Source organism: Mauremys reevesii, unplaced genomic scaffold (genome assembly GCF_016161935.1).
Source record: "Mauremys reevesii isolate NIE-2019 unplaced genomic scaffold, ASM1616193v1 Contig4, whole genome shotgun sequence".
Taxonomy (NCBI): domain Eukaryota; kingdom Metazoa; phylum Chordata; order Testudines; family Geoemydidae; genus Mauremys; species Mauremys reevesii.
The window spans coordinates 745,432-766,842 of NW_024100851.1; the positions used below are offsets into that span (position 1 = coordinate 745,432).

The following is a 21,411-nucleotide window of genomic DNA, read 5'->3' on the forward strand; positions in this document are numbered from 1 at the left end:
ATATATTGTGTGAATGGTGCTCACATAACACAGAGAAAGTTGCCTATGCAGCTCACAATAGTAAATAAAGTCAGACCAGAAGTTCTCTTCTTTCCAAGTGGGAATTGTGCAGGGAGGAAAAACAGACCTAGTGCAGCTGTGTTGCCACTGTTTACTAGCCCTGAAATGGTTCCGAATGCCTTGGGTCAAGTGGCACCAGTTCTAAAAGTAAGGGTGATTTAGTGCTGTGGTTCTCAAACAGGGGTATCCAATGGTCTTCCAGGGGGTACAGCAACTCATCTAGATATTTGCCTAGTTTTACAACAGACTACATAGAAAGCACTAGCAAATTTGTAACAAATTAAAATTCATATGTTGATCTGTTTATACTGTTCTCTATATACACTGAAATGTAAGTACAATACTTATATTCAAGGGATTTATTTTTATAAATATTGCATCTGATTTTGTAAGCAAGTAGTTTTTAAGTGAGGTAAAACTTGGGGGTATGCAAGAGAAATCAGACTCCTGAAAGGGGTACAGGTGTCTCTAAAGGTTGAGAGCCACTGATTTAGTGCAGGTACCACCGGTAACATAGAACCCTGCAAAAACGTCTAGTGCAGATGAATTTGAGAGCAAGCCAGAGAGAAACAGCTGCGGAGCATGCTAGATAAGGCTGACCTGTCCCGATTGTCTGTGCCTGACAAGCTGTCATGTGGTACGGAGGAGCCTGTGAGAGGTATGGCAAAGCAAGAGGGTTTGATTAGTTGCTAGGAGCTCCACATGCTAATCAGGAGGTGTGTTTCTGTAAATAGCGACATAAACATCTTCTAATGGCCAGTGTGCTAAAGCTGTCTCAATTGTGCTTTAATGAAATGGGGACCTGGTTTTAGATTTTTGTTCTTTAATTCGCTGGGGGTGAAACCCATTGTATGAAAACATTCACCGTGGGAAGAAAGCTTGTGCATATTAGCCTGGATGTGTAGCCGAGGACAGTTTTGTTAAGACTGTACTTTCAGGGATCATTTCTATAGTTTGTAACTAGAGAAGTGTGGTTGAAAGTGTATGATCTCGCTAACCACGAGAATGAGTTAAAGTGTTCTTTTCTGAGCATGAAGTGAGTGGATAGTATTGCTTTAATGTATCTGCTGTCTGCTATTGATGAGTGTTCTTGTTTTCCTTTTGGGAAGCTGAGAGGAAAAGAGCACAGACTGAGTAGTTAGTCCTTATAAAACAAGTTTAAAAATAAATGTTTTGGCTTTTTTTTGTATTATCTGAACTTGTTTAAAGCTTTTCTTCAGTTCTCTTTAAAAAAAGTAAAGGTAGTGTGAAAATGGTGTTTTAGAAGTTTCTAGTTCAGTACTTACTGAAAGAGTTTAAAGATTTCTTTATGCTGCTCTCTCTTTTTTTTCTTGTAATCTATTTCAGTATTTAGGTAGGGTCCTGTGTCTGCATGTTCTTTTCCTTTTCCATTTGCCTCTCCACTTCTCTCTTCTTCCTGTCCCATTTTTTGGGAAGCCCCTATTTTTACTTCTCCTGCTCTGGCAGGGTACACAGTTGCTCTTGGCCCCAAGCACATCAGACAATCCACACAGGATCTGAGAGTAGCTGTCTCTTGGCCGTATAGTGGGTAGAGGTTCTAAAGCTGTCTCAGGGTATGTCTACACTATGGGATTATTCGATTTTACAGAAACCGGTTTTTGGAAACATATTATATAAAGTCAAGTGCACGCGGCCACACTAAGCACATTAATTCGGTGGTGTGGGTCCATGTACCGAGGTTAGCATCGATTTCTGGAGCATTGCACTGTGGGTAGCTATCCCACAGTTCCCACAGTCTCCCCCACCCATTGGAATTCTGGGTTGAGATACCAGTGCATGATGGGGCAAAAACAGCATCGCGGGTGATTCTGAGTAAATGTCATCAGTCAATCCTCCCTCTGTGAAATCAACGGCAGACAATCATTTTGCGCCCTTTTCCCTGGATTGCCTGAGCAGACACCATAGCACAGCAATCATGGAACCCGTTCAGCCTTTTGTCACCGTCACTTTATGTCTACTGGATGGTGCTGACAGACGCGGTACTGTAACACTACACAGCAGCATTCCCTTGCTTTTTGCAAGTTAACAAAGATGGTTACCAGCCATACTGTACCATCTGCTGCTTTGCAAGTTTACAATGATAGTTACCAGTTATACTGTACTGTCTGCTGCTGTCCTGGATGCTCCTGGCCAGCCTAGGTGAGGTTGGCCAGGAGTATATGGACAAAAATGGGAATGACTCCCCAGGTCATTCTCTTCTTTAAGTTTTGTCTGAAGGGAGAGTCAGTCCTGCCTAGACTATCAGGCAAGCCTCCTAAAGAACCAGAGAGACAAACGGTCATTCCAGCTCAGAGCCCCAGACATCCTGCAGAAATGATGGGCTGCATGCCATTCTAGGGGGTGCCCCTGCAACAACCCCATCCATTGCTTCCCTCCTCCCCCACCCCTCCTGGGCTACCGTGGCAGTTATCCCCCCATTTGTGTGATGAAGTAATCAAGAATGCAGGAATTTGAAACAACACTGACTTTATTGCCTCTGCAAGTAGAGTTCAAAGTGGGGAGGGGAGAGAAGCCTCCAGCTGCTATGATATTCCAGGCAGGACTGAATCTCCATTAGACAAAGCTTAAAGAGAATTACCTGAGAATCATTCCCATTTTTGCCCAGGCACCCCCAACTGACCTCACCAAGACCTGCCAGGAGCACTCATGGGACAATGATGAGGGATATCAGCCCTACCATACCATCTAGAGAAGGGAAGGGGACACTGCTGTGTAGTGCTGCAGCACCATATCTGCCAGCACCATCCAGTAGACATACAGCGACATTGGAAAAAAAGGCAAGAAATGATTTTTTCCCTTTGCTTTCATGGGGAGGGAGGGGGACAACATATACCCTGAACCACCTGCGACAATATTTTTGACCCTTTAGGCTTTGGGAACTCAGCCAATAATTCAAATGGTTTTCGGAGAGTGCAGGAACTGTGGGATAGCTACAGACGTCAGTTGCCCCTCCCTCCATGAGCATCCATTTCATTCTTTGGCTTTCTGGTACGCTTGTCTCAGCTCTCAGCTCTTAAGTTTCAGCACTGTGTCGAGTCCCTGTTGTGGCCTCTGTCTATCATGGCCTTGGAGATTTTTTCAAATGCTTTGGCATTTTGTCTTTTGGAACAGGTTCTGATAGAACAGATTCATCTCCCCATACAGAGATCAGCTTCAGTATCTCCCATACGGTCCATGCTGGAGCTCTTTTTGGATTCTGGGACTGCATGGTCACCTGTGCTGATCGGCGCTCCACGCTGGGCAAACAGGAAATGAAATTCAAAAGTTCATGAGGCTTTTCCTGTCAACCTGGCCAGTGCATCCAAGTTCAGATTGCTGTCCAGAGCGGTCACAATGGTGCACTGTGGGATAGCCCCCAGAGGCCAATACCATTGAATTGCGGCCACACTAACCCTAATCCGAAATAGCAATACCGATTTCAGTGCTACTCCCCTCGTTGGGGAGGAGTACAGATACTGGTATTAAGAGCCCTTTATATCGATATAAAGGGCTTCATTGTGTGGACGGGTGCAGGGTTAATGTGATTTAACGCTGCTAAATTTGATATAAAATCGTAGTATTGACCGGGCCAGAGAGAGCAGCAGGTTTCCCCTATTGTTTCCCACTCTTGTTTTCTTGATTAGTTTCTCCTCTACACCAACTTGTTTGGTTTCTTGCTCAGTTGGTAGCGCATCAGACTTTTAATCTGAGGGTCCACAGTTCAAGTCTCTGGTCATGTGATAAACTACTCCCCAAGATCTTAAACTGTTTTTCTCATGTCCTCTTTGTTACTTTTTCTCTTCAGGATTTTCCCTTTCCTCAGAAGGGCCTTTTTGTGTGTGGGTTTGAAGGGGCAACTTCCTGACAGCCCCTCTGTCCTTGCAGCCTGGAGGAATAAAGGTCTCTGGGCATAGAGCATGTTCCTTCCCTGCGCGCACACACACACACATATATAAACACAACTGAATATCCCTAAGGAATTAGAATCACCTGCTGCCTTCCCCTGTCCTGCTGGATCCCCAAATGAAGATGCTCTTCAGCCTAAACCCATGTCCCCTCTTTTCCCAGTGCCCCTCAATCCCAGCCCTCAGTCCCTCCTATGCTCACTGCTCCTCACTCCCAACCAGAGCCTGCTCCTCTTCACCCTTCTCCTCTGTCCCAACCCACAGCCCCCTCCTATTCCCAGTGCCCCTCAATCCCAACCCACAGGCCCCTTCTATTCCCAGTGCCCCTCAATCCCAACCCACAGGCCCCTTCTCCTCACGCTGCTCCTCAATCCCAACCCACAGCTCCCTCCTTCCCTCCAGCAGCAGGTGCTTCAGACCCCCTCAGGAAGATTTTCTTGCAAGGTTTCGTGTAGGAGTCTGCATGTGGATTTTACAATATGTTGGAAATCTGTTGGGTTGCTTGCCGAAATGATCACTTGTGGCTGGTGTTGGATTCCCAGTCTCCATGTTACAGGGGCAGGAGAAATAAAGGGTTGTTATCCTTGTTGTGTGAATCGAGGGCAGCACAACTGTGCTTGGCAGACCCCGATTGAGGGACTCACCCTCAATTCAATAGCACTTGCTAGGCAAGGGACAGGGGTTCCAAAGCCAAGTGGGCCAAGCTCTGGGTCTCAATACTAAAATTGAGGTGTCAGACCAACATTAGGACAGGGTGGTTGTGAAGAGATGAGTGAGTCCCTAGACAACATAGTGAGTATGGAGCCTTCTTATTTCCCCCCTTTTCCACCCAGGATGGCAGGTGAACTCTACAGAGGCACCTCTGGGCTTGCACTGACTAAGGACAACAGCTGTGAGTGGGGTGCAGAGAGGGGATGGCTCATGTTAAAGGACTTTTGTTTGCTGGACTTATGAACCGTAGGGAGAAGGACACTGCCCAGCTTATCTGGGGGGTGGGTCTTTCCCTCATGGTTTACGTTTATGTGTTGGGGCTGCTGACATGACTTCTGCTAACCCTGGGCTTACATTGCAGTGTAGACATACCCTGAGAGGGCATCTAGACTGTGAGAAAATCCCACTGGCCCGGTTGGCCTGGATGAGCTGATTTGGGATCCTGGAGCTCAGACTGGAGCCCAGGCTCAGAGACCCTCACCCCTCATGGGGTCTCGGAGGCTGGGCTCAAGCCCAAGTGTCTACACTGTAATTTTATAACCCTGCAGCACAAGCCCCACAAGCCTGAATCAACTGACCCAGGGCTTGAGAATAGTGACTTGGGTGTGTTAATGGCAGTGTAGACATAATGCTAGGCTATGTCCACACTGCAATGAAACACCTACGGCTGTCGTGTGCCAGTGCAGGCTCCCAGGCTAGGGCCGTGGGGTGGTAAATTTGCACCGTAGACATCTCAGATCAAGCTCAATACTGGGCTCTGGGACCCCACGAGGTTGGGAGGGAGTTTAGCAAGCAAAAAAGGTAAAATGGCAGTGGAGTATTACCCTGGACTCAATGGCAGTTCTCCATTGGTCTGTCTGCTTTGGGGCAGGGACAATAACACGTCCTGCTGCATTCGTTATTTCAAAGGGCGGTTTAGGATTTTCTTTCTCACACACGGTGCACGAAGCAGGACGCAACCCTCAGTGGAAACTAAATGAGCTGCTCACAGATTCTGGCAGCCACAATGAGCATTTGCTGTGAGAGCCCAGACCTGCCCCTGTCCCAGAGGGAGGGGGGTCATCTGTGAGAAGCTGGACCACTGGCCTATCAGCTCTTAACTCCCAAACTTTCAGTAATTCTGTTATCAGTGCTTGTGAGTATAATCTAAACAGCCATACTGGGCTGGACCAAAGGCCCATCTAGCTCTGTGTTTTGTCCTCTGACAGTAGCCAATACCAGGTGCTCCAAGAGTTACACAACAAGTCACCACTGGGAGTTGAACCCAGGATTTCCTGTTTACAAGACAGGCACTTTAGGCAGCTAAGCCATGGTGCCTGCCTGTAGCTAAACTACCGTGTCTGCCCACAGCGGACTCCCTGCCATCCCCACTGGGGACTGACAAACTTTGCTTGTGTCTGGATTCTGCAAAGCAGAGGAGCAGGTGAGGTTTTCCTTGCAAGCTCTCTCTCTCTCTCTGTGTGTGTGTGTGTATATATATATATATATATATATATATATATATATATATATATCTTTGGCCAGGTCTGCACTACAAAGGTATTTCAGCATCATTATATTGCTCAGGTATGTGAAAAACACACAATGCTCCCTCGGTCAGCAGCTTGTGGCTGGTGCACACACTGCAATGCCATGTCTGGTGACAAAACTTCCCTCTTTTGGTGACAAAATAAAACCACCTTGACAAGAGGTCTAGAGGTTTTTGCAGCAAACTCAAAGTGACAAATTGTCAGTGTAAATGCTGCTGGTCATTATATCACCATAACTGGCCTCCACCAGTATCCCACCATGCCTGCCGTGAAATCACCTGCCTTGCATTCCTGTTACAGAGGTTGGGTACCTCCCCTTTCATAGCTCCAGAAAGTTCTGACAGCTGAGCTGCTATTTACACTGGAATTAGGTTAATATAACTGCATTGTCAGCCTAAGTAATGTAATTACTCCAACCTAATTTTGTAGTGTAGACCTGTCTAAAGAATCACACACACACCTTGGGACCAAAACTTCACCTACTCCTCTGCTTTACAGAATCCAAACATGAGCAAAGCTTGTCAGGGCCCAGTGGGGATTGGCAGAGATTCAGGTGTGGGCAGACACAATGGCTTAAATAACCACAGGTGTCATAGCTTAGCTGATTAAAGCACCTGTCCTGTAAACAAAAGATTCTGGGTTCAACTCCCACTGGTACCTTGAGGAGTGGCTTTTGGGACACCTGGTATTGGCTACTGTCAGAAGACAAGATTCAGAGCTAGATGGACCTATGGCTTAAATTACACTCACAGGCACTGATAATAGAGTTACTGAAAGTTTGGGTGTTAAGAGCTGATAGGTCAGTGGCCCAGTCCCCTCAATGTGGTTTTACCATTTCCACTTGCTAAACTCCCTCCCAACCTCTATAAAATTACAGTGCAGACATATGGGCTTGAGCCCAGTCTCTGAGGCCCCATGAGGGGTGAGGGTTTCTGAGCCCAGGCTTCAGTGTGAACACAAATATCTGCACCACAGTTTTTAGCCCCTCAGCTTTAGCTCCAGGAGCCCAAGTCAGATGACCCAGGCCAGCCCTGCTGCCATCTTTATCCCAGGAGAGATGGACTCTAAGGGTACGTCTCCACTGCAATGGAAGCCCAGGTGTGGCACGCTGTGCTCAAAGCAGCACCTGCAAGCCCCATATTCACCACTCTCATATAATGATGAGATGGTTTGTACAAAGTCTGCCTGGTGAGGTGTCATTTCAAAAGTCTTGATCTGTTGAACATTAATATCGTGTTGGATTGTGTGTGCTCGCATTGGTTGGGAAGTTATGAAGTTTTGCTCTGTGTGTGTTACTGAGATATGTTATGAGGTTGGGAAATGCCCCCACCAGCCTTTCAGGTGTGACAAGGGAGGAGCCAGACTCGCTGCTGGTCCATTGAAGGGATCCACACTCCCAAGGACTATCCCAGGAACCGTGTACAATGCAGACTTCTCCGAGATAGCACAGCGACAATGGACACTGCTTGACTCACATCGTAGCAAAGGAGCTTCCTAGCAAGTTGGAAGAAACTATGAAAGGGGGGAAGAGGCATCATGACTTGGCCTCTCTCCCCCACAACTCAGCAGCTGCAAACACACCTGGAGGACAAAGACTGAACTGAACTGATTCAGAAGAGAATAATAATAATAGATTCAAATCAACGTCCCCAAACAGACTAGTATGGGTGTTTCAGCAGAAAATTTTCAGTCTGGGGAATTTTGTTTTCTCAGTCAGACCTTGCCAAGGGAAGCAGGGAGAAAATGTTTGAGTTGCCTCTTTCAGAACAGCTTGGTCTAGACACTAGCTCTGGTTCACTGCTCTGGGCTTGCTCGGGTTGAGGATATTTTAATAATTTGGGGAGGTGCCAGGGTGGTTGAGGGAGATGAGGAGGATGTTCCCTTTTGAGATAAAAACTAAGAAATACAGAACTAGATAATTTTTTTTTTTTTTTAGAAATCTGGGATTTAGACATTTTATTTAAAGTAAGGGAGTTCTGAGTTTCTGTTTACAAGAAGTACAATTGTTTGATCAGTCATTGTACCAAAGGGGGAGATGGTTGTCTATAAAGGATGGGTGAAGACTGAATGCATCCGATGAGGATGGGATTTGAACCCACGCATGCAGAGCACAATGGATTAGCAGTCCATCACCTTAACCACTCGGCCACCTCATCAGAACTGTAAAGAAAAGGACAGGAGGAGAAATCTAAGGCCGGCAGAGACAGGGGCAATAAGGCATTTTTAAATACTAAGTGGAAGCAAGGGCTGAATGAGCTCCCTCCTCACATCTAGTGAGGAGCTGGGGGAAAGACTTCAGGAACAGACCGTGTTTGCACAGACACACCTACTCTGCCTAGATATGCAGCATGATGGGGCCACTTTCCCAAAAATGACCAGTTTTGGCTGGTGGCAGGTTACAAATCACTTTAGGATTGAGTGGAATGAAATGTTATTATCCTTCCTGCATGAGTGAAGGGCAGCAGAACATACCTAGTCGGTCCTGATGGACGGGTAGGTGGGTGAGAATAGCTTTTATTGGACTTCATAGAAGTGATTGAGAACATCACCTAAACCAGTGGTCCCCAAACATTTCACACTGTGCCCTCTTATCCAGTTGGGGGAGGGCAAAACCAGAGCTTGAGGGATTCAGCCCTGGGTGGTGGGGCTCAGACTTTTGGCTTCAGGCCCAGGCGCCAAGAAGTCTAATGCCAGCCCTGGTGACCCCATTAAAACAGGGTTATGACCCACTTTGGGGTCCTGACTCACAGTTTGAGAACCACTGCTCTATGCTAAAGGGAGAGAGTTTTCCTGTGGGTGTAGTTAATCCACTTCCCCAAGAGATGGCAGCTATGTCAGTGGGAGAAGCTATATCAGTGGGTGTGCAAGCTGTGGTGTTTACCACATTTAACAAGTTTAATCAAACCTCATTTTTAAAACTATCTGTAGCCTGGGAATGGCAAAGGACCTCGATGAAGGAGGGTCTGTCCTTTAAAGTCCTGGAGATCATGAGTCCATGCTTTTGCCATCATGGGAGTATAGCTGAGTGGTAAAGTGCTTGATTGCAGATCAAGTGGTCCTTGATTCAACCCCCAGTGTTTTCTTATAACCTTCTTTCTTTTTTTTAAAAAAAGGAAAACATGTTCATTTTCATTCTCCATTCTGTTCAGGAGCTCCACTGTACAGGGGTGCTTGATATGGATGTAAACACTCAACATTTCACTGTCCAAATGCATAAATACCTAGCAAAGCTGTCTATCAGCTGAAATCAGTTTCAGTCCTCAAAGTGTCAATTTATGTTTTCATCAATTAAACAAAGGTATCATATGAATATACATTTGCAGATCCCTCTTCTCCAGGAGCTGTGCTGTGCAGAAGAACAAGAGTCACATCCAGCTGCAGTTCAGGAGTCTGATAACCAAAGAGCTGTTGCCAGCTCAAAGAGCCTGAGGCGGAGCAACAGCAGGGTTCATTGCCCGGTGTGCGTAGCACTAATTGACACACCAGGGTGGAGAAGCAAAACCAGTTTTATTTGAGCCCAAATAAGGTGCCAGGGAGAAAAAGCATCTCAAATCCTGCACACCCGTGCGCAGGCAGGGTCCCAGCATTTATACCCCACTTGTTTGTGTAAGCCTTTTGTTTGGTTTTCCCCCTCACCCCTCCCTTCCCAACAGCAGTTACTTTAAACATTACATTTCAGCGTGTTAGAAAAGTTCTCATTCGCATGCTTATCTATGGCCTTTACAGCACAAACGCATACAGATTTTCCTCCCCCCTCTCCCCCTCCTCCCCGCCGCTTCTGCTGTTTTAAACTCCTGCATTTGCAAGCTGAGACAGCTGACAGTTACACATTTTGCTTGCTGTCTGTTAGCATCTTAGGGCTTGGCTACACTTACAAATTTGCAGCGCTGCAGCAGGGTGTGAAAACACACCCTCTGCAGCGCTGCAAATTGGCGCCTAAAGCGCCAGTGTAGTCAAAGCCCCAGCACTGGGAGCTGCGCTCCCAGCGCTGTCCGTTATTCCCCACAGGGAGGTGGAGTACGGACAGCGCTGGGAGAGTTTTCTCCCAGCGCTGGCGCTTTGACTACACTTAGCGCTTCAAAGCGCTGCCGCGGCAGCGCTTTGAAGTTTAAGTGTAGCCATAGCCTTGGGCTGGTTAAAGTTCACAGCATGGAAGACCTCTGGTTCACTCAGGCCTGCAGTCACAACTTTGGTTTACTTAGGCCTAGTGACACCAACAGAGCCAATAAATGTTCTGAGGCCTGGAGAAAAATGCCTTCTAGTGAGCTATTGAACAAGCTCAACCTGTTTAGCTTATCAAAAGAAGATTGAAAGGTGACTTCATTGAAGTGTTGAAGGGCCTTAATGGAGACAAAAGATTGGATATGAAAGGGCTCTTGAATCTAGCAGAGAAAGGCATAACAAGACCCAGTGGCTGGACGGTGAAAAAAGACAAATTCATATTACAAATAAGATGCAAATATTCAACAGCGAGGATGATTCACCACAGGAACAAGCTACCAAGGAAAGTGGTGGATTTGCCATCTCCTGATGTCATTTAATGAAGACTAGATGCCTTTCTGGAATGTGTTTGCCCCAAAGTAGCTCTTGTGTCATACAGGAGGCCTGTGATATGCAGGGGGTCAGATTAGATGCTCTAATGGTCTCTTCTGGCCATAAAGTCAACTAATTTCTGAAAAACTGAGTGTAGCATTGGGAGCAGCGTCTGATGTTTTCCTGTCTAGCCGGCTTGCTGCCTAGAACGAACGCTCCTTGAGTGGGGTGATCCACAGGGAGTAGCTCAAACCTCCAAAGTGCCTGGCCAGGGGCAGGACATTAGCCCAGCAAGGGAGGGGTGTGGCAGTGACATCACAAAGGCCTTTTGCAGGACCTCAGACTATTGGTCAAAGGTGGTGGGGAGGTGGTGACCTCACAGAGAGATGCTGACATCAGCCAGGCAGGACAGGGGCGAGGGGCCAGGGAAACCTCAGAGACCCTGTGGCTTTGCTTCAGCAAGTCTCCTTCTCCAGGTCTCTCTTTGAGGACTGAGAGAGTATTCGGGTTCACGGACGTGAGCGCCAGGAGGAACCTCTTTCGAGTTTTCTCCTTCCCTTTGAGTGATTTTACTAGAAAACAGACGTCCCAGTTTAGAAGGTAAGAGCCTCCTCGAGGTTTGAAACCTGTTCAGTCTGATCCATCTGGTGACAGTTGAATTCTAGGCAATGAAAACACGAACTTAAGGAGGCAGAATTTTATTTCGCACCTGGGATTTTGTCCCATAGAATCACTGTGGTCATTAGGGTTTATCCTTTTTGTTTCACCTTTTCCTCCATCCATCCCTTCCTCCTTTCTCTTTGTCTCTTGCTTCTTTTGTCCTTTCATCTGTTCCCCTCCCAACACCAGGAGCGGTGTGTGTGTGTGTGTGTATGTGTGTTGCAGGGGAGTGCTCTGCAGCTCCCACTGTGGGAGGTCCACCCAAAAATGTGGGGCTGAAATAGTGCTCGGGCAGTGATCCCCATCAGTGACCTGGGCCATCCTTTGGGCTCTCTGGTGAGAACCCTCAGCTTCCCGTCCTCAGTCTCTACCCCGATTGGCTGAGCAGGGGGTTATTGACAGGGAGGAGACTCAGGTCCTTGTTCTCTTTTAAGACCAAGGAAATAAGTCAGAACCAGTCATACGTTTGACAAATTTTGCTGCTTCTCTGCATTAATGGTCTCTGAGCAGTTCATGATTCTCTCTAACATTGCAGTTCTCCTCAAATACTTGCTGAATAATTACTGTGCACTGTTGTTGGTCTGGAGCTCATCCGAGAGCACTTTACTCAGGTCATTCAATGTGTGAAATTCAAGGTCTGATGGTTAGTTTGAAAATCAGGGGTCTTGGGTCCTATTCCCAACTCTGCCACTGGCTGGCTGTGTGACCTAAGACAAGTTAATTCTCCTTTCTCAGCCTTAGCTTCTCCCTCTTTCAAGTAGGGATAATAATGATCCGCTCCTACCTACCTCACGGTGGGTGGAGGATGGGGATCCATCGGAGAGTGTCACTAGGAGTATCAGAGGGGCCGTGTTAGTCTGGATCTGTAAAAGCAGCAAAGAGTCCTGTGGCACCTTATAGACTAACAGACGTATTGGAGCATGAGCGACTGCACATGGCTAAGCAAAGAGAACAAACCCCCAATCCCCCCCTGTGCTTTGGGAGCCAGGTTTGCGGTGGGAATCCTGTAGTTCAGATGACTTCACACCTGGGCATTGTGATTCTTTACCAGTTTCTCTGGCATTGGGGCAGTTTTGTGCTCACAGCTGTGATGGCCGAGTGGTTAAGGCGTTGGAGTTGAAATCCAATAGGGTTCCCCTGCGCAGGTTCAAATCCTGCTCACAGCGAGGCCTGTGTTTTAGCCAGTCTCTCACCGGGGCAACACCTCTGTACAACCCCCTGAGACACTCTCAATTCTCTCCCCACCCCAAGTAAATTCTGTTCTGCTCCTTTCATCGAGATGCCTGGGACACTCCCGCACACTGTGTACCTGAGGGGTCAGGCAAACTCTCAGTGCCTGAAGCCTTGCTGACAAGCTCTTTCTCTTCCCCTTCAGCGCCTCCCACTTGCCAGTGACCAGCTGTTCAGTGGGGTGCAGGAGGCGCTGGGCGGGGAGGGGGAGGAGCAGGGAGAGGAATGGGGCAGGAAGGTGCAGGACTGGAAGAGATGGGACAGGGGTGGAGGCTTGGGGGAAGGGGTGGAGTGGGGGCAGGGCAGAAAAGGGGGGATTTGTCCTGGGCCCTGCACCCCTCTAGGGCCGGCCCTGAAGGGAAGCACTGACTATCACAGTGACAATAGAAGTGACCAGCCTTGCGGGGGAGGCTGAGGGAGATCCGCACTCACCAGGTCTCTTGTCTCCCCCAAGGTGAGCCAGACACTGCTCTCTCCTGGCTCTCACTCTAGCAGCTGGACGCCAAGGAGCCATTTCCCCACAGGAAGTGCATTGAGTGCCCCTGTGGTGCTGGGGGGCTGGCGCTGCTGCTGCCTGTGGGGCTGGCAGGGGGGCTGATGTCTGCACAGACTCTCAGCTGCCAGGCCGGAGGGGGCACTTGGGACCTTACCAGACTGGCTCAGTGAAGATGGAGAGTTGACAGAGCAATACAGACGCTCTCCAGAGCACGGAGCAGCAGCCGCCCATGCAGCCAGGCAATGAGCATTTCCCACAGCCTGGAGCCGAGGGGGAGGCGGCAGCTGCTGTTCCAGCTCCTCGGGGACAGGCCCTGTCAGCCAACAGCCACTTCTTACTCCCCACAGCTAAGGGCGCCGGGTTCCTCCGGTGGGGGTGTGGAGCAGCCGTTCGTTTTCCTGTCCTTTTTGTGTGCAACTGCTGACAAAAACATCCCCGACAGAGAAGCAACAGGCCAAAATGCTTTCATGCAGCTGCTGAAGTAGCTCAGTTGGGCAAGCGTTAGACTGAAGATGTAAAGGTCCCTGGTTCAATCCCAGGCTTTGGCAGGCCCTTTCTTTGGTCTTTGTGCAGTGGTGCCTTGTTTTCTGGGAGCACAGCAGTGCCTGCACCCAAGGTGAGTTCCTGAGCTTGGGCTCTGCAGTAGGAAAACATAGAAGGGGCTTCTGCCCCTAGTTGGCCCACCTGACCTTTAACAAGGCGAGATGGGAGCTGTCTTTCCCAACATGGCAGGAAGAGAGTGAGGCAGGAATGGTGCCAGAGGGCTGCTGGGCAGTGACAGGCAGGGATTGGGGATGGAAGCTCCTCTGCGCAGCTGAGCAAGGGCAGTACCAGGGAAGGGGCCATCTGTAAAAGTGACCCAGCAACACCTCTCCTCCTCTGGGCACCTAGAGCAGAGGCGGCTGGTGCTGACAGCTCCAAGTGAAGGCTTAAAAGCTACAGAGCAACTGAGGGCAGGGCCAGAGGAGGAGAGGACCATGCGTATGTGTGGCCACCAGACGGCCACAAAGACACCCAGCCAGCCTGCTCCCTGGCATGGCAAACCCCCACTGAAGACGTGCTTAATCCACTTGCTGATCAGGAGGAAAACCTGTCAAAATCTGTGTGCGAGGAGAACCCGCTTGGCTTGGAAGGAGAGAGGAAAAAGAGCGAATGAAAAAAATAACCAGCGAGAGAGAGCGAGAGAGAGAGAGAGAGAGCAAGCGAAAAGAACGTGAAAGGCAGAGAAAGAAATAAAGGGAGAGAAAAAAAATTAGAAAAAGGAGGAAAGAAAGGAACAGCATGAAAGGTAGAGGGGGAAAAAGAAAGCAAGAACATACAAGCTAGAGAAGGAAAGGAATGAAAAAGAACAAATGAACCACAAGCGCTAGCTGAAGCTGGAATGGGAGAGTCAGAGAAAGGACAGACTGACCCGTTAAGTAAGGTTGCACCCGATTCTCCATGTTGGGGGCACAGGCCTCCCATTTCAGTCCTGGCCCTGCTTGGGGGGACCATCCATAGGTGCCTATTGGCACCCCCATGCTCTGAGGAGGAGGCAAGCCCTCCCATACCCTCCCCTCGGGACACGGGCTCTCCCCAATCCTGACCCCCTTCCTGCACGCTCCTGGGAATGGGGGAAGGTGGGGGGAAGCCGTGTGCTGAGCAGCACCATGGGTGTGTCTCTCTGGGGCGAAGGAAGAGGATATTTTTAGTACCAGAAGGAAAGAGCAGGGGGCGGGGGCGTTTGTGGAGCCGGGACGCACACCAGAGAGAGGAACTGAACGCAGCCCAGCGTGAGCCCAGTGCCAGTTGGAGCCGAGACGCCCATACCTGGAGGACCATCTCCAGAACCTACCTTGATGGTGCCGTCCATCACCGCTCCCACATGGAGCTTCCCGCCTAGACCTGCCTGGACGAGGTGAGGTGGTGCACTGGCAAAGGGGGCGGTTTGAGCAGGGCTCTCTGTGTGTGTGTGTGTGTGTGTGTGTCTAATTTTGGGAAGTGAAGTCACAAACTGCTTGGGCTGGTTTCCTATTGGTGTGACCGATTTTTGCAAAGCTCCCCCCCCCCCGCCCCACATCTTCTTTTGGCACTAGGGCTTTCTGCGCTGCCGTTGACAAGGCAGAATCAAGGCCCCCGTTGGGCCAGGCGCTGCCCAGACACAGCAAGATACATGCCATGCCCCAGAGAGTTTACAGGCTCCATACCCAAAAAGTGGGAGGAGAAACAGACCCAGTGTCACACAGCAGCACTGAGAGCAAAACCCAGGAGTCCTGGCTCCTCCTGCTCTAACCACTAGACCCCACTCTGCTCCCAGAGTTGGGGCCAGAACCCAGGAGTCCTGGCTCCCCAAAAGAGGGGGAGTGGGGTCTAGTGGTTAGAGGAAAGGAAGATGGGTGTCAGGACTCCTGGGTTCCAGTCCCAGCGCTGGGGTTAGAGTGGAGTCTCGTAGCTTAGCACAGGTGGGGCTGGAGCCAGGATTCCTGGGTTCTTCCCATCCCCCCTTCCCCCCCCCAAACCATCTTGCACAGCAGGAGGGAGCTGGGCAGGAAGTGGTGATGAGGTGAAAACTACCAAGAAATGCAAATCCTAAAAGGAGACTGTGCCAGGAACCGAGTGGTGCACAAACCATGGCCTCATCTCCACCTCTAACCCCGCCCCCCTTGGCTGGCACTGGATTGTGCCCCCTGTGCCCCCCAATCCACCCCCTGAGAGCCCTGGGGGGCAGGGAATAGCCATGGTGCTGGGCCCCCCATCCAATTGAAGTATTCAGTGTTGCAGTGACCCAAGGTGTGTGCACAGAATGGGGGTGTGTGTGTGGATTGATTTCTGCATGTATTTGTATATGTGTGGTTTTCTGTAAGGGTTTTGTGGGGGGGGGTGTTATTACAGCTGTGGGGGTTGTGTTTGTGGCTGTGCAAGTGTGTGTGTTCATGTGGCTGGATTTGTGCATGTGTTTGCATCTGTTAGCAGTTGTGTTGATGTTGGCTGGATTTGTGCGGGTGTTTGTGTATATTAGCAAGTATGTGTGTGTTTGTGTGGCTGGATTCATGCATGTGTTTGTGCATGTTTGCAAGTGTGTGTGTGTGTGTGTGCGCGTGTGCTCTGCTGCCCTCTTTCTGCGCAACAACCGTTTCTCTATATGTCACAGCCCCCATACCGTCGACCCCGGTGGTGATTTCCCCATCTTACAAAGGCTGGCTGGCCTGACCCTTCTCCCCTCTGCGGAGTGTGGCGGGGGATGCAGCTCACCCCCTGTGGGGCAGCAGTGCCAAGGTGCTGGGTGCTGGGCTCCGATGCACCTGGAGAGCAGCTCAGGTGAGGCAGGGCAGGGCATGTGGTGTCCGTTCTGTGTTGCCTGGTGCTGGGCCATTGCACAATCCCCAGACACGCCGCTGGCGCGCCCGAGAGGGCAGGGGCCCAAGCAGATGATCCAGCACGAGGGGGAGAGGATGTGTGGCTGGGGGGAGGAAAGGCCTTGGGCTGCACTGGGGGAGCGCAGAGCAGGGGTGACACCCCAGAAACCTGCAGCAAAGGGATGGACAGGTGGGGTGGGTGGATAGAAGAGGCAGCGGGACTAAAATCTAAAAGGGGAGTGTGGGGTCTGGTGGTCAGAGTGGGGGAGGGAGGTTGGTGGTCAGAATTCCTGGGTTCTATCTCCAGCGCTGGGAGGGGAGTGTGGTCCAGTGGTTAGAGTGTGTCCCGGGGGGCAGCCAGGACTCCTGGGTTCTCTCCCTGGCTCTGACTCTCTCGTGCAATCCCTCAGCAGTTACCCAACTCGCCAGCATGTGGGAGCGAGGGGCTGGGGCCGAGTTGTGACATGGCCCAGAGTCCCGTACTGCCCCTTTGTTACCCACCCCGGGGCAGGGTGGGGGATGGCCTGGGAGACCCGCTAAGAAAGGCACTTCTGGTGGGTTTGTGTGTGGGTCACGCTGCCCCCTGCTGGAGAGACCCCTCTAGGTCAGAACCAGTCTCAGCCCGGGTCAGACCCTGGGAGCCCAGCCCCCTCTGTCGCCATGGCAATGTCTATTGGTCTCCTGGAAAGGTCCGTTCTCATGGGTAGCTGTGTGTGTGCGCGTGTGCTCTGCTGCCCTCTTTCTGCGCAACAACCGTTTCTCTATATGTCACAGCCCCCATACCGTCGACCCCGGAGGTGATTTCCCCATCTTACAAGGGCTGGCTGGCCTGACCCTTCTCCCCTCTGCGGAGTGTGGCGGGGGCTGCAGCTCACCCCCTGTGGGGCAGGAGTGCCAAGGTGCTGGGTGCTGGGCTCCGATGCACCTGGAGAGCAGCTCAGGTGAGGAGGGGCAGGGCGTGTGGTGTCCGTTCTGTGTTGCCTGGTGCTGGGCCATTGCACAGTCCCCAGCCACGCCGCACAGCGCACCCCGAGAGGGGGCAGGGGGCCAAGCAGATGATCCAGCACGAGGGGGAGAGGATGTGTGCTTGGGGGGACTCCAGTGACAGAGAGTTCCACAGGCCTCGGCGCAGGCTGCATGGGGCAGAAGGTCCTTGTGTTGGGAGCAGTGAGAGTGAACTGCGTGCAGTTGTGTCTCTGAGCATGATTGTGCATATTCTGGTGTGTGTGGCTGGAGGTGTGATTGTTTCTCTCTTTGGGGGTTGGGCTAGCATGTCCCTCTGGGTGTGTTGTGTGTGAGTGTTCTTGGGATTGTGTGAGTGTCTTTGTGCGTCAATATGTGTGTGTGTCACTTGCTGCAGGATACAAAATTCTGCAAAGCCAACACACACACACACAGAGTGGGGCTCAGCCCCACCAGCAGGGGCAGCAGGGACACACACGTCTCTCCTGGGCCAGCTTGGACAATTTCCCATCACGACCCGGCACAGTGCTGGTGCCCCACACGGTGGTGGGCAGCGACCGGGCAGGGGGCAGATGTGCTGGATTCAAAAGGAAGCACTTTGGGAAAATCAGTCACGGCCCTTAGCAGAGCTGGGACACAGACCCAGTGACCCCTGCACCACCCTGGGAGGGGAGTGGGGTTGAGTGGTCAGAGCAGGGAGGGGGCTGGGCACCAGGACCCCTGGGTTCTACCCCTGGTCCTGGGAGTGGAGGGGGTCTAGAGCAGGGGGACTGGGAGCCAGGACTCCTGGGTTCCACAGGGGAGACTGTTTTTTCTTGTGCTTCCCTCCCTAGAGATCCCAGCCCAGCCCCTAGTGGAGAGTGAGTGGGAGCCGGGGAAGTTGCTCTCCCACTTCAGAAACTTGATTCAAACTCCCCTCCCCCATGGGCTGTGACATCATGGACCTCCCCCTCCCCAAGGCAGACAGTAGAAGCCCCGCCCCCCCAGAGAAGGGGGGTCTAGTTGCACCCACAACAATCCCACTCATGGTTGCAAAGAAACCCCACCCAGCCCCACAAACCACCGCTAGGACAGGATCTGCTGCTTTCTTTTCACCAGGAGCTGCTCCCCGCCAGGCACCACACCCCATTCACACCCCTTTGGTCACTATGCAGCTCAGTAGCAATCACTGCCCCGAAGTGACTCCGGCGCAGGCACCCACAGCACGAACTCCCCACACCGGATTCTGTCCACACGCAGAGAATTCTCTCCGCCGGGCTCCTTCGGTTCCTCTCGCTGCTCCCCGTCCTGCCGCCAGACACTGCTCATCTGCATAACCCCGCCCATGGACACGTGACACCTTCTGTTGTTTTGGTCTCCAGTGAATGAGTTGCCTGCGGGGAGTGAGCCCGTCAGCGCACGTCACAGCCCCAGCGCACGTCACAGCCGCTGGGCGGGGATTGTCTGTGAGCCCCGCGCTGGGGGCGGGGCTTCAGGGAGAGACCCAGCCCCATAGACAGACTGGGGCAGGGAGCTGTGGGAAGGGATGAGGGGATGGGGCAGGAGAGACCCACCCCATAGACCTGCAGGGGCAGGGAGATATTGCAGGGAAGGGAGGAGGATGGGGAGAAGGGGAGGAGAGACCCACCCCCCATAGACCCCTATGGGCAGGGAGATATTGGGGACAGGATGGGAGAAGGGGGATTGGCAGAGACCCACCCGGGGGTGCAGTTGAAATGGGCTGGTGTGGAGGGAGACATGTCGGGTGGGGTGGGGTGTGTGAAATGTTGGTCCAGGAAACTGAGTCACTCCCAGGACATCGTGTGCAGGGGAGCACAGGGGCAGGAGAGAGCCCCAGCCCCACAGAGCCCCAGAGGGATATTGCGGGCAGGGGAGGAGATGGAGGGGAGAGACCCAGCCCCATAGACCCCTAGAGGCAGCAGGATATGGGGGTAGGAGAGGATGGCAGAGGAGACACCCATCTCCTTAGACCCCAGAGGCAGGAAATGAGGGGAGAAGGGGGAGGGAGGATCCAGCCCTATAGACCCGGAGTGGCCGGGAGCTATTGGGGGCAGGAGGGGAGAAGGGGGGTTGGCAGAGACCCAGCCCGGGGTGCAGTGGAAATGGGCTGGTTTGGAGGGAACTGGGGACGAGAAGAGACACATGGCAGGACACACGTTGGGACAGGGAAACTGCCTCACTCCGAATACATGCGGAGCAGGGCAGGGCGGAGGCAGATCATGCTGGTCCCAGGGTAATTTCGGGGGGGGGGGCTCTGATTCCCCACTCAGCCGGGGGGCTCCCCTCTGGGCTGAGGAGCCCTGGGGTGGGGCGGGTGCATGGGCTGGGTGTGTGTGTCAGGCTGGGGGAGCTGCCTGGGCAGAGGGGCTGGAACCAGGGGCGGCACCAGGCACCAGCACCCCAAGTGCATGGTTGGGGTAACAATCTGCAGGGGAGGGCTCTGCTGGTCACCCCGAGGGCAGCAGGCACCCCAGCCCCTCCCCCACTCTACTCTACTCTCCTCACCCCACTCCCCTCCCAGAGCTGGGGGAGAACCCAGGAGTCCTGGCTCCCAGCCCTGCCCCTCCCCCGTATTCCCATATGGCTCCATCCAACAGCCCCCCCTGCCCCTGAGTCGGGAGAGAGGAGGCCAAGGGAGAAGCAGGGGGGGCGCTGGGACACCCGAGTTCTGGTCAGGAGCCGGAGGGGGGCGGGGCCGGGGCTCTCGGGGGGCGGGGCGGGGATGAGGAGTTGCGCTGGGGGGAGGTGTCAGGTTGACCCAGGGACCCGCCCTCACCTGGGCTGGGGAGGACGGAGGCGCCCCGGGGCAGGCTGGGAGTTGTAGTTCCTGGCTCGTCTCAGAGCGGAAGTGACGGAGAGTTGCTCAGACAACGCGCCCCCTCCCAGTGCACTCTGGGAAGCGTAGTTCTCCCTTTCACACACGCGGCCTCTATTGGAGGAGGGGCCGTAACTCGTCACTTCGCCCCGCCCCTCCCCGCTCGCTGATTGGCGGAGAGAGCGCGGGACAGAGACTCGGCGCGTTGGGAGGCCCGGTTCCCTCGCCCGAGGCTTCGCTACCCCACCCGGGCGCTGCGGCGTTGGGATCGAATCCCACGTGGGAGCCGGGCGGGTGGGGGTGCACAGGGCAGAGGCCTTCAACCCCGCCCCCAACCTGCCCCCGCAGTGCCCCCCCCTCCACTGTGACCCTCCCGCCATCCTCTCCGCTCTGCCTGGCTTTTCCCTTCCCCCCCCTCCTCCTCCTCCTCCTCCTTCCTGCTATTGGAAAGTGCTGGGAGAATCCCCCAGCCAAAGCTGCTCTGACAGCGCTAAGCAGCATCTGACCATTCAAGGTCGGAGCGCACGGCCCAGGAGGGGGAGGGTTTGGCTCTGGGGTTTCACTTCAGCCCAGTCTAGAGAGAGGGGCCCAGCCATGGAGTTTGGCTCAAGAAGACCAAGTCTCCAATTTGTTAAGGGCGTTTTGAATTCCAGTCCTGTGCTCCAAAGTGCTTGGTGTCAGTTGCACATTTTAGCAGCATGCTCTCCACTCCATCTTCCAAATCATTCATGAAAATATTGACTAGTACCGGACCCCGGACCGATCCCTGCCGGACCCACTAGGTGCACCCTCTCCGTTGGACAGCCAGACATGGAGAAGGGCGCTTGGAGTCTGGGCTTTCAACCAGCTCTGCACCCACATTACATTGATTGCATCTAGACCGCATTTCCCTCCTTTGCTTGTGAGAATGTCCTACGGGACTGTGTCAAAAGCCTTAGTAACACCGAGATCGATCCCATCTACTGTTCACCCACCTCCACTAGGCCCGGAACCCTGCCGAAGAAGGAAAGAGGATTGGTTTGGAATCATTTGTTCTTGACAAATCCATGCTCACTAATCCTAAGAACCAAAGTATCCTGTAGGTGCTGCTGACAAAGTGATTGTTTAAGAATGTATTCCAGTATCTCTCCAGCTGTGGAAGTGAGGCTAGCTAGTCTGTAAGTCCCAGGGGTCT

General features: G+C 52.3%; 3 non-coding genes across 3 annotated transcripts; 2 read left to right on the top strand and 1 right to left on the bottom strand.

Annotated features, from left to right (window-relative positions):
- Window positions 1–982: 982 nt before the first annotated feature.
- On the top strand, window positions 983–1,199 carry LOC120393956. Its single transcript, XR_005592181.1, has one exon. It is a non-coding gene; the product is annotated as a small nucleolar RNA U3 (small nucleolar RNA).
- A 7,080-nt stretch (window positions 1,200–8,279) lies between these two features.
- TRNAS-GCU lies at window positions 8,280–8,361 on the bottom strand. The gene has a single exon. It is a non-coding gene; the product is annotated as a tRNA-Ser (tRNA).
- Window positions 8,362–12,482: 4,121 nt separating this feature from the next.
- On the top strand, window positions 12,483–12,564 carry TRNAS-UGA. Its single transcript has one exon. It is a non-coding gene; the product is annotated as a tRNA-Ser (tRNA).
- Window positions 12,565–21,411: the final 8,847 nt, after the last annotated feature.